General features: G+C 37.9%; 1 long non-coding RNA gene across 4 annotated transcripts in view; it reads right to left on the bottom strand.

Moving 5' to 3' along the window:
• Nucleotides 1–471: 471 nt before the first annotated feature.
• LOC306645128 overlaps nt 472–13,095 on the bottom strand; it is a 29,945-nt gene continuing 17,321 nt past the window's right edge. For 2 of the 4 annotated variants that reach the window (XR_013759542.1, XR_013759543.1), the window contains exons 2-6: nt 6,218–6,342; nt 5,476–5,574; nt 4,607–4,659; nt 3,685–3,866; nt 472–1,714 (exon numbers count right to left, since the gene is read on the bottom strand). This is a non-coding gene — a long non-coding RNA (uncharacterized lncRNA). Of the gene's footprint in view, nt 1,715–3,684; nt 3,867–4,606; nt 4,660–5,475; nt 5,575–6,217; nt 6,343–6,968; nt 8,513–13,095 lie in introns of those variants that run through there. The other 2 variants (XR_013759545.1, XR_013759544.1) reach the window with 2 other exon arrangements.

The following is a 13,095-nucleotide window of genomic DNA, read 5'->3' as shown; positions in this document are numbered from 1 at the left end:
AACTAAATATTTTTGCCACTGTCCTATGCTGTCTCTGAAAAAAGTGAAAAGGACTTCATTTTTCATGAGTAAGGAACAGAACACCAGATAGAACAGACCAGATCAACAGCTTAGTGTGCAAATGGAACAAATGTCAACAAAACAAAAACATGTCCAGGCCCACAAAAAGTCTTAGTTGTTGCTTTAAAAGTCTATATCTAAACTTTCCAACCCTCAGCTTCATTACAAACAGATTTCATCCTACTGACATACTAAATAAATTTCAAAATCAATTTCTTCTTTTTTTTATTTTGATTCATTGTACACAAATGGGATACAACTTTTGTTTCTATGGTTATACACAAAAGAGTCACACCATTTGTGCAATCACACATGTACACAGGGTAATATGATGTTTGTCTTATTCTATTATCTCCCCCCCACCCTCTCCCACCCCTCATTTTCCTCTATACAATCCATTGTTCCTCCATTCTTGCCTCCTCCCCACACCCCCCCCATTATGTATCATCATCCACTTATCAGAGAAATCATTTGACCTTTGGTTTTTTTCTTTCACTTAGGATGATATTCTCCAACTCCATCTTTTTACCTGCAAATGTCATAATTTTATTCTTCTTTATGGCTGAGTCATATTCCATTGTGTATATATACCTCAGTTTCTTTATCAATTCATTGATTCAGGGCATCTAGGTTGGTTCTACAATCCTGTCATTGTGAATTGAGCTGCTATAAACATTGATGTAGCTGTGTCACTGTAGTAGGTTGATTTTAAGTCCTTTGGGTATAGGCCAAGGAGTGGGTTAGCTGGGTCAAATGGTGGGTCCATTCCAAGTTTTCTGAGGAATCTCCATACTGCTTTCCAGAGTGGCTGCACCAATTTGCAACCCCACCAGCAACGTATGAGTGTACCTTTTTCCCCACATCCTCACCAACACCTATTGTTGCTTGTGTTCTTAATAATAGACATTCTATTATTAAGATGAGATCTTAGGTGAGATGAAATCTTAGGGTAGTTTTGATTTGCTTTTCTCTTATTACTAGAGATGTTGAAACATTTTTTCATATATCTGTGGATTGCTTGTAGATCTTCTGTGAACTGTCTGCTGATTTCCTTAGTCCATTTATTGATTGGTTTATTTGTATTCTTGGTATAAAGTTTTTTTGAGATTTTTATAGATTCTGGAAATTAGTGCTCTCTCTGAAGTGTGAGTGGCAAAGATTTTCTCCCACTCTGTAGGCTCTCTCTTCACATTATTGATCGTTTCCTTTGCTGAGAAAAAGCTTTTTAGTTTGAATCTATCCCAATTATTGATTCCTGTCAAAATCAATTTCTAAAGCCTATGGGCACTGATAAAATCTTTCCTCTACTGCCCCTTATGAAATCCTGATTCAAGTGTAAAGAAGTTGGAATATATCAATTGGAAGCTCAAATAATATGTTTTAAATTTTAAAAATCTTATTCTATTCCCTCTCCCCACTTACTTCCCCAAAGCTAAATCCTCCCGGATATTTTTTAGAACTAAAACCTCTTAGTAATGAGGCAAACGGATAAACACCCACGTCTGGTGGCTTGTGGTCATTCTCACATATTCATTCAGGTCTCTCATTGCCTGCAATCTATATACCCACAAACTCCATTCCATGCATTTTGCAAAAACAAAACTATCCTCTGCAGAAGTTGTGCATGGCAGGCTTCATAATTCAGCAGGAGCAGCTGGAAAGAGAAACAAAAGAAAGAATTATGATGCCTTTTAAAACTAAGATTTACAAAGAATTCCTAAATGCATTAAGTACTATCAGGAGATGATAAAAGCTGCCTTATTTTAATGAAAAAAGTTGGTAGAATAAAATTTGCTTTTCAATGTTTAATAGTCCATATTTTCTCTCAGTGGATTTAATCATTCCAGCATGACACACAACTCGTGTATATTAATTTTCCTTCTCTTGGTGATAATAATGAGTGTCTCTGTGACATTTGTGATTTTGATCCAGTTTCTCTGAAACATTCGAGTTTGATGGACATATCCTCAGTTCTCCTTCCTAAGATTCAGAAGTAGTTCTTCTAATGAGCTCTACTATACCTTATGTAACCTACAATTAAAGTCATATTTTAAAAAGAAACCAAAGAGAGATATTAGTGCAATGCAGGACATGTTATTTGAATTCTATGGTGTTTTCCCTCTGTCAACGTACTATATTTACCTTTGAAGACCCCCACTAGAATCAAATACAATGATGCAAACCTAAAAATAAAAATTCTTACCACGGATGATGTTCTATATAAGTAGTAGTTTCAATTTAGATTTCAAAACAGAAATCCTAGAGAAGGCCATTAACAGCTGTATTTTACACTATCTCCTTAAGTAAATTTCTCTATACTCTGCCTCATATCAGGTTTGATCTTGCTATGAATTTGTAGGCTTTTCAATGTTAATCATTAGTTACCAGCCCACCCCTCATGGAGTACAGTGGTCTTTAGCTTGTGAAATACGAGGCTCACTAGAGGAATACTTAAGAGATGTGAAATGACTTTGCAACCTGATGCAGCCAGCAGGGAGATTGCACAACCACAATTCACAGGCGCAAGCAGCACACACGCCCACACACCCAGGAAGTACAGGGGTCTTGTGGAAGTCAGTTGCTTATCTATTATGTACACTCCGGAGCTGTAAACAAGACCATGTGAGGACTCAGCTAGAATGCTTCCTCTGAGTCAGTATTAAACAAACTTCCGAACTGCTAGGGAAGGAAATAAAGCCACTTGTACCCCAAAGACACCCAGGACAGAGTGCCAGGGAGTGTGGGAGTTGCAAGCAATGTTCTGTCAGAAACTGATGCAATAATTGAAATAGGCTTTGAAATAAAATATGCCTTTTAGTAATCAATATCTGTCATGAATTAGTATAGATTGTAATCTCATTGGAATCTCACCAGAAATTTACATGACATTACATAGAATGGGAAAATATTTTGAAAACCTTTTATGTTTTGTTCCATAAGAATGCTAGCACAACTTTCTACTTGGCAATAATGACTTTAGTTTCATATTACCTAACATTTTTATTCAGGATGAAGGAAGCAAACACTCCTTAATAGTGAAAGAAAATTAATAAACTCCTAGGAAATCTGATTTTCTCCCTAGTCGTGTGCAGAGAAAAGATGCAGGCTTTGAAGCCAGCAGAGTTCCATCTCTATATTTTCTAATTTTGTGATCTTGAACAAATTATATCTTCTCCTGAGATTCCATTTCTCATGTACAACATCACCCTGACATTCACAGGGTGTTTTTATTTTAAAGATCAAATTAGATATTAGTTTAGTAAGCAGTCTGACAAATATGCAGAGTTATATGATGATGTATCTTAACCTGTGAGTGTCCCCAGGACAACTAAAACAGAGTTTGGAAGAAATTAAGTCTAGAATAACCCTGGAATTATTTTGCCTGAAGTAGATAAGGAGTTCTAACATTTACATCCCTTTTGGCCTGGAGTATTATGGTTTTTAGGAAGAAAAAAAATAAAAGGTAGTCATCACCTATAACTAGAAATCTGCAATTGAAAACTGAATCCAAAGAATAGAGATCCTCTTACTTATACAAAATTTTCTTTCTGAGTTTTACGAGACTGAATAGAAAAATCATCAATCATAAAGAAAAGGAAGCAGCTAAAGCATGTTAATCCTTACCAATGTCCACAAAGTAGGAGGTTTCATTAAGTGTCGTCTGGGGCTCAGATAGTAAAGGACATTACTATTTCCGGCAACCCACAGCTTGACCTCTACTTGGACTTCTGAAGGTAAAACTTCCTGAGAGGAAATTGAACGCAGGGACCCTCTTCCAGTTTGGGTTACTTGTCCTGCCAACAACACTGTGAGAAACATTGAGACTAAATTAATTTTTTAAAGTTTATCTCTAAAATACTGAAGCCAATGAAAAGGGTAATATTTACTTTAAATTTAGAATAGGATATGAAATCAAAATCAGAGATGTCCAAAATATCCTCTTTTCCTTCCCTATGTTCCTATAAAAACATGCTCCAAAGTAAGTTTAAAGAGCTCCTCCTTCCACTCCCTATAACGTTTTTTTACTTAAACCCTAATCTCCAGGCCTTAAAAATGAAAACAGTAGAGCAAAAGAAAAAGAACTGTGATAGTTATAATTTACATATATGACATGTGTGAATCAAATTAAATATGAAATTACTCAAGCTACCCAAGATCATCCGAGCTCTTTCTTCCTCAAGGTGTGGAATACCTTTTGGACTCAGGAGGCACTTCCGAGGTCAAATAGAGTCCATTCTTCAGGCAGATGAGACACTGTCCTATTTTTAAAAGACCTCAAGAGAAGGAAATTCCACAGGCTTCCCCCAGATACACATTCCAGTGTCTATCAAACCTCACTGTCTGAAAATTTTTCCTTTTCTCTTATCTAAATCCCTCATGCTGCAACTTAAGCCTCTTGCCTCCTGTCTGGTCCCTAATGAAGATCATCATCATTCTTCATAGATCAGCCTCCTCACACTGGGGTCTTTTTAAATTCTGCAAGTCAGAAACAACTTGGTTCATAAATCTCTTTGTTCACAACTCTCCAGTCATCATTGTTACTCACCTGTGGTTTTCTCGCACATTTTCTTTCTCCCATCTTGTATTTATTTAAAATAGCTCTTAAAAATAGAAGCATAATGAAAATTATTCAGTAATTTTATGACATTGAAACAATCTATTTACAATTCTCTTTGTTCTTCCCTCTCCTTTGTACACATACCTACATCCCTGCGACCATGATGTGAAATTTTATGGAATTTATTCCAAGTGTTTAGATTCATTCTTACGTTTCACAACCAAGAACATGCTTAGAATGAGCTATCTAATCATTGCCATTTTGACAATGCTGGTAGTTCATGATTTGATAATAATTTCCTTTTTTATTCAATAGAATTAAATGATTGATTATTTAGTACTGAAGCATTCTGCTAAGGTCTAAGGATTCAAAGCATTTAATAAAGAGCCCACAATCAGCTTGTAACATAACAGACAGCCAATTAATTAGAATGAAAAGGATACTCTATAAATGATCCTGGTATCTACTTATTCTGTGCAAACATGTAGATACTTTGAAAGAGCTGGACTCCAGGAAGAGCAGATCCTGCAGAAGTCTGGCAGATAATGAGGTGGGGAATGAAGCTGGGATAAATTACCATAGTATCTAGCATCTACTAAGAGGCCAAAATACCAGAAGACAGAATACTTGGTGCAATCAAGTTTAACTAAGTCCTAAGTGGTAGGATATGTGGTAAAAATCTGAGGTCAGTATAGCTACCAAATCTTTATTGAACTATTTTTTTTATAAAAGAACTGTCGTTGTGAGAATGAAATGGCAAAATAGTACAAGTAGAGAAAAGGGTGTTAATCAGCTTTCTGTCACTATGATGAAATTCTTGAGACAATCAACTTAATAAGATAAAAGGTTTATTTTACCTCATAGTTTAAGAGCTTCCCATTCATGGTTTCCTGAGTCTGTTGCTTTGGGCCTATGGTAGCACAGTACATCAGTGTAGGAATGTGTGGTAGGATGAGCTGGTCCCATCATGGCATCCAGGTAACAAAAGAGAGAGATGAAGTGGCTGGGGTCCCAATATCACATCCAAGAGCACACCTCCAAATGATCATACTTTCTTTCACTAAGCCCACATCTTAAAGGTTCTATCACCTCCCAATAGAGTCACAAGCCTTTAACACATAGTCCTTTGGCAAATATTCCAGATCCAAACTATAGCAGATAGGTAATAGGGCACAGTAAGTCTTACCTAAGAACTCACTTGGTATACAATGGAATATTACTCAGCCATAAACAATAATAAAATTATGGCATTTGCAGGCAAATGGATGAAGTTGGAAAATATCATGCTAAGTGAGATAAGCCAATCTCAAAAAACCAAAGGACAAATGATCTTGCTGATAAGTGGATGATGACACATAATGGGGGGGGGGGGAGAGGGGGACAAGAATGGAGGAAGGAGGGACTGTATAGAGGGAAAAGAGGGGTGGGAGGGGTAGGGGGATAAAACATAACAGAGTGAATCAAATGCCATGACCCTATGTAAATGTATGATTACACAAATGGTATGCCTCTACTTCATGTACAAACAGAGAAACAACATGTTTCCCATTTGTTTACAATAAAAATAAATAAAAGGTTAAAAAAAAAAAAAGAACTCACTTGGTGACTGATGAAACAGTCTAGTCACATCAAGGGAGCAGAAACCTGAAAGACACCAATACACCAATGTCTGCAGTACCATAGTGTCCTTGGACAACTTGCTTTTCAGGCCTGGGCTTCAGTTTCTTTATTTGTAAAGTCATATGTTTATGGTATAAGCAGATTTCAGGAAATAGAAAATATTAAAAATAACATCATCATTCTAAAACCTGAACATACAACCTTTTCTTTAAGAAAATACCTATCTTCATTAAATTTTATGCTGAGAATTTTAAATGGCATAGACACAACTTCTTAAGAAGCTTAACTTCTAAGATTGAGCCATGGTTTTAAAATATTAAGGGAGTTTACAGCTTAATGAACTGAGATCGAAGAGCAAAGAACCAGTCACCCTTTTGTTCAACCAACACATGCTAAACATTACCATGTAAAGGTTCTGTGGTAGGTACTGGCAATACTTTGAAGAACATTATTTAGAGTCCCAGAAAGGAAGATGTAGCATACTTGAAACAGATAATTGAGAGTCTCATGAAAGCTGAATTCGTGAAAGGTGTGAACACCACCAGGAAAAACAGAAGCACCCTAATGCCACCACAGTGAAAGGATCAGGGAGAGAAGCCAAGTAGCTGAGCTTTACCCCCTGTAGACCCAAATGATCAGGCAGAGCAAATCATTACACAGCCTGAGCTGTAGGAGAGGCCCATCTGAAAGGAGTTACGTCTTCTCTGGGAGCATGCAGTCACCCCCAAACCTTTTCTCCAGTCCTCTCATCTCCAGAGTTGAATGCCGTTAGAAGCTGGAGAGCAAGGAAGCCCAGGTGAAGCAACTTCTAGAGGTAAGTAGGATGAGGAATTATAGCACATCTTTTGCTTTTAAAAACATGGTTCCTTGATGAGAAATACATCACACAAACAAATAAATAATATAATTATAAGCATTTTTGAGGAATTTGAAATAAAGATGTGACCGAGTAGATGAAGGCCCCTCTGAGGAGATGATATTCTTGCTAAGAACTTAAAGAAGATCTTGCTTAAAGAAGTGGAGTGTTCTGGGAAGGAAGAACAGCAATGTGAATGTCTTAAGGGAGAGGTGCTTTTGGGAAAAGTAACACACAGGGCCTCCACCTTACAGGAGATTTATTAATCATGGAGAGGATCATAATTTAAAGAAATGGCCCTACTTTAGGGTAATGGGAAACTACTGGATGCAGGGAAATAATGTTGTTTTGTTTACATATTCCGAAGATCACCTTAGACTGCCGTTAAAGGGTAAAGTTTGAGGACATAAGAATGAAAGCAGGTAGACCAATTTTAAGGGTGTTTCAGAAGTCCAGAGAATCAGCAATGATTTGGAATAAGACAACACCAGGGAATTAAGAGAACAGACTATGTCTTAGTCTGTTCTGGCTGCTATGACAAAGTACCATAAACAGGGTGGCTTATCAACAACAGAAATTTATTGCTCATAATTGTGGAGGCTGGAAAGTCCAAGGTCAGGGTAGCAGCTTGTTTGGATTCTGGTGAAGGCCTACTTCCTTGTTCACGGATGGATATCTTCAGGTTGTGACCTCACATGGTGGAAGGAGTGAGGGTGTTTTCTGGGGTCTTTTAAATAAGGGCACTAATCTCATTCATAAATGCTACCTCCATGACTGCATCACCTCCCAAAAAGTCCCAACTCACAAACACATTACTCTGAGGAGTGAGTTAGCATATGAATTCTCAGGGGACATAAACATTAAGTCTATGTAAGATAAATTTGACACAGAAGGCAACAAAAAGAGAAAGAATAAAAATGACAACTCCCAGATTTTTTTTCATTCACTCTTACAGCACTTCTTATAAATTATGTAGGAACATTTGCACTTCCCTTAAAATGACAGTGTTCACTCATACCTTTCTGCATTAAAATTTACATTTTTATCTTTCAGGAATGTTCCTCTTCTCCTGGTCCACAAAGCTAATTCAAATAATTTATTGCTCAAGGCTGAGGTGGTTGAACTTGTTAGAGCATGTTTGTATACACACCCAGCTACTCAGGATGCTAAGGTAGAAGATTGCAAGTTCAAGTCCAGTCTGGGCAACTTAGCAAAATCTCATCTCAAAAATTAAAACAAACAAACAAACAAAAAAAAAAGGTAAAAAGGGTTGGGGATGTAGCTCAATAGTAGTGCATGTCTAAGTTCAATCTCTAGTGAAAAAGGTGCTGGAATGTACTTCTTTGGTACAATGCCTACCACTGGCCCTAGGTTTAATCCCCAGTACAAAAAGAAAAGAAAAAGAAAGAAAGAGAGAGAGAGAGAAAAGAAGGGAGGGAGGGAGAAAGAAAGAGAGAGAGAGAGAGAGAGAGGAAGGAAGGAAGGAAGGAAGGAAGGAAGGAAGGAAGGAAGGAAGGAAGGAAGGAAGGAAGGAAGGAAGGAAGGAAGGAAGAAGAGAGAGGGACAAGAATGGGGTCTAGGAATGCTTGACTCAAGCGGCCCCTGATCTCTCTAGATTGCTCTTTCTAGACTGGCCTTCCCTCTTCAAGACCTCTTCCCCCACTTGGCTGCTTTCACTCCCAGTACTTATCACCTTAGAACTGAATTTCCCTACCACTGTAAGAGCAGAGATTTCTCACAGGTGGGCACTATAACTTATCTAACTATATCTTATCCATGTCTTAATCCCTTGTGCTTCCCATGGCTTCTGACATGCTGAACAACTTACTAAATTTGCAAAACAGTGAAGTGTAAAGTGGTTAAATGGAAATTTAGGTCATTTCAAACTGGGAAGATAAGTATCATTTTCACAGAGGAGTTGACTTTGCAGTCAGAACTTGAAGGACTTGAACATTCCAATACAGAAGAAATGGTATTGGGGATGGGGCGGGAAATTGCCTGAGCTTAGGAGCATAGCGAAATGAAATATTTGGAGAACAGTTCGGTTCAGCTGGAATGTAGGTCTGCTGCATTCATAAAAGAGAACAATGAAAAATAGAGTGGATGCAATCTAAGGAAGATATTTTTTATTTTGTCGACAATGAAGAACCAGGAAAGTTTGTTAGAGAGATACGTGACAAGGTAAGGCACGTGACATTGAGTAAGTTTCAAGAAATGACAGCATACTTACTTTGTGTTAGACTACCCCCTACCTCAGATAACAATGATAAACTCTGACCTAGTAATCAAAATAATTGTTCGAAGTTACTCAAGAAAAACACGTCTCCCAAAAAGAGGTGATTTGATTTTTAGTAAATGGGAACTGTGTTGGGTAAGATTTGTTTTTATGTAGTTTTTTCTCCCGAGAGCACTTTCCATGCCACATGGTTCAGGGTAGCTAAAATCCATGTAAAAAGACATTGTCTTTCCGACTTGAGGAGAGAATTTGTTCAGGGAATCCAGTAACTGGATACTTAACAGACAAATCCATGAAAGGAGGAACTCACAGACAAGGAAGGCTGCCAAATTTGCAAATAAATTTCCTTCAAATCCTTGAACTGTGAATTTGCAGGGGAGACTCCAAACAGCCTGGCAACAAAAGGCTGAAACACTGGACAGACCTTGATTGATGTCCCCTTGCTACAACAAACATCAACAACCCTCAGGGTAGTCAACAGACTCTAAGATCTCTATAAATTATCTTCAATGCATTGTATATAATTTTAAAATCACTAGAAATTGGAAGGAAAGGGAAAATGTGACCTATAACCAAGACACAACATAGTTAAAAGAACTTTAAAATGATACAGATATCATAACTAGTAAAAAAAAAAAAAAAAAAAAAAAAGAGAGAGAACTTTAAAGCAACTATCACAAATGTGCTCAAAGACAAAAGAGAAATTATAGCTGTAATGAAGGAAGAAATATGGAATGAAAACAAAAAAAATGAAAAAACTTTCCAAAAAGAACAAAATGGATATACACCATATATTATTTGAAGTGAAAATTTCTGAATTAGCATACGACAGATTAGAGTTTTCAAGAGGGGGACAATGAATGTAAGACCTACTTGCAAAAAGAAAAAAACTATTAAAAAGAAGAAGAAGATCAAAGCCTTTTTGACCGTGGAAAATATCAAGAGGTCTATGTGCATAGAATTAGAGTCCTGAATGAGGAAGGGAGAAAGAGGGAGAAAACATAAGAAGAAATAATGACCTGATATTAACAAACTTGTTGGAAGCATCAATCTGCATATTTGATATTCTAGGGAGCTATATAAACAAGATAGATGTAAAGAAAACTAAGTACATCACACTTGTTATTGATAGATGTGATGTGTGAGACAATGCAAGAAGGTTTAGAGGTGAAATTATTGGGTTATAAAAGCCTTAACCTAACCATTGAATGAATCCCCTTGAATGGATTGACTAGGTGGTAAGAGTATGCAGGTAGGGTATGGCTGGAGAAGGTGGCCCCTGGGGTTTTGCCTTTGGAGTTTACATTTTGTCAGTAGAGAGGAGAGGTCTCTCTGCTGACCATGTTCCCAGATGCTTTCTTCTGCCATACTTTCTACCATGATGTCCAGCCTCATCTTTGGCCCTGAGGAATGGAGTTAGCCATCTATAGACTGAGACCTATGAAACCATGAGCCCCCAAATAAACTCTTCCTCCTCTAATTGTTCTTGTCAGGACTTCTGGTCACAGCAAAGAAAAAGTTGACTAAAACAGAAATTGGTACTGAGAAGTGGGTCATTGCTGTGACTAACCTGACCATGTGGTTCAGAAGCTTTTGAAGCTTTTTGGAATTTGTGGGAGGAATTTTGAAAAGTTTAGCAATACAAGCTGGAAAAAGAATGTTGTAAGTGAACCTGAATGGGCAATTTTGGTGGGAGTTCAGAAGACCAGAGTGCCAATAAGACTGTGTGACTGAGCTCATGAGGTTTCAGAGGAGAATGAGGACTTTATTGGAAACTGGACTAGAGGCCATTTGTGTTATGTTCTGGCTAAGAAGTTGTCTGAATTTTGCCCAAGTCCTAACATTTTCTGTGAGGCTGAATTTAAAGGCAATGGGCAAAATAAACTATCAGAAGAAATTTCAAAACAGCACAGCCTTCAGGAGATGCTATGGATATTGCTGGTAGCTTTTAATCAAGTTTATGTGATAATGAGGAGTAGAAAGCAGAACAGAAAGATTAGAAAAACTTGAACTTGAAAAGTGGGAGTAAAATCGGAGCTAAGGAAGCTGCAGTTGTTAAAGACAATACAGCTACAAAAGAGATGCTGTTAAATACTTTACCCAGAAATCATAGTAAAGACAGCTTGAGGACATTTCAGCAATTAGCAAGACCACTCCCATCTCTGGATCAAGGGTGTAAAAGTAAAAATTCCTTTGGGAAGAGGCCATGGGTCACCCTGCCTGCACAGAGTGCCCTAGTTAGTGGTTTCATCATGCTTAATCACCCAGGCATGTGGAAGCTGCTTCAACCAGGGTTTCTGGAAACTTGGCTACTGCTTGAGATGGCAGCAGACCTTGGTGTCAACCAAATGGTACTGATTCTGCAGGAATACAGGATGCTGGAATGAGTCATGGAGGCTTCCAAGATTTCAAAGGAAGGCCTGGGAGGGTCAGAGTCCCTGTGGGCAGCCCTTGAAAGGGCAACATGTGTGGAGATGTGAGAAGGAGGCCCAAGCTGCTGTGGAGACCCCAGAGATGAAGAAGTGCTGGTACTGTGGTAAGTCTGCTGAGGAAAGCGGCAGGAATTAAGCAGAGACAAACCAACAGAGAGGCCATGTGGGCTGGAACCAGCAAGGCCACAGGGGCAGCACTACAGAAGCCCTTTGGAAGAGAATATCACAATGTCATGTGACCAAGATGTTGGATGTGGAGCTACAGAACTTGTTTTACCCAGCTGGATTTCAGTCTTTGTGGTCCCAATCCCTTCTTTCTGTGCTCCCTATTTCTTTCTTTTGGAATGGAAATGTTTACTCCGTATCTTTGTATATTGGTTACATGTAACTTGTTTTTGATTTTTGCAGGAGTTCACACTGAGTTTGCCTTGAGTCTTGGAGGAGATTTTGGACGTGAACTTTTGGCAAACCTGGAACTGTTAAGACTATGGGGATTCTTGGAAATGGACCAATTGTATTTGCATTGTGAATAGGGATCAGCTTTTGGGAGTCAGGGACAGAAAGTTATGGTTTAGATGTGAGATGTTCTCAACAAGCTCATCTGTGAAACAATGCAAGGAAGTTTAGGGGTGAAATGATTGGGTTATGAGAGTCTTAACCTCATAAATGCATTAATCCCCTGATAAGGATTAACTGGGTAATAACTGTAGGCAGGTAGGGTGTGGCTAGAGGAAGTGGGTCATTGGGGGCATAACTTTGGGATTTATATTTTGTCTGTGAGGAAAAGAGGTTTCTTTCTGTGCTTCCTAGTTCCAGGTCCCTGATGACTTTTCTCTGCCATGCATTTCCACCATGATGTCCTGAGGAATGGAGTTGGCTGCCTGTAGCCTGAGATCTCTGAATCTATGAGTTCCCAAATAAATTTTTCCTCCTCTAATTGCTCTCATCAGGTCTTTTGGTCACAGCAGAAAAAAAAAAAAAAAAAAAAAAAAAAATTGGTTAAAACAATACTCAAACTACAGAGGGGAAAAAAAAAAAAAGACAAGGATAAAAGGAGAATCTTGAAATTATCTGGGAGGCAGGGAGAACATATGACACACAAAGAACCCTGATCCAGAGTCTGACTTCTCATCAGAAGCAACAGAGACAAAAGACAATAAAACATATGTAAGTACTGAAGTGAAAAAAAAAATCAAATTTTTAAGAACCATCAAAAATTAGAATCTATATCCCAGATAGTTCAAAATACCTTTTGAAAATGAAGGTAAATTAGACTTTTTCAACTAAATGGAAACTGAGAAAAATTTATCACCTGTTATAACAGAAATTGTTT

Source organism: Sciurus vulgaris (assembly GCF_902686455.1).
Source record: "Sciurus vulgaris genome assembly, chromosome: 15".
Classification (NCBI taxonomy): domain Eukaryota; kingdom Metazoa; phylum Chordata; class Mammalia; order Rodentia; family Sciuridae; genus Sciurus; species Sciurus vulgaris.
Note: the sequence above shows the minus strand (reverse complement) of the source record. Positions and strands in the feature narration are given on the sequence as shown.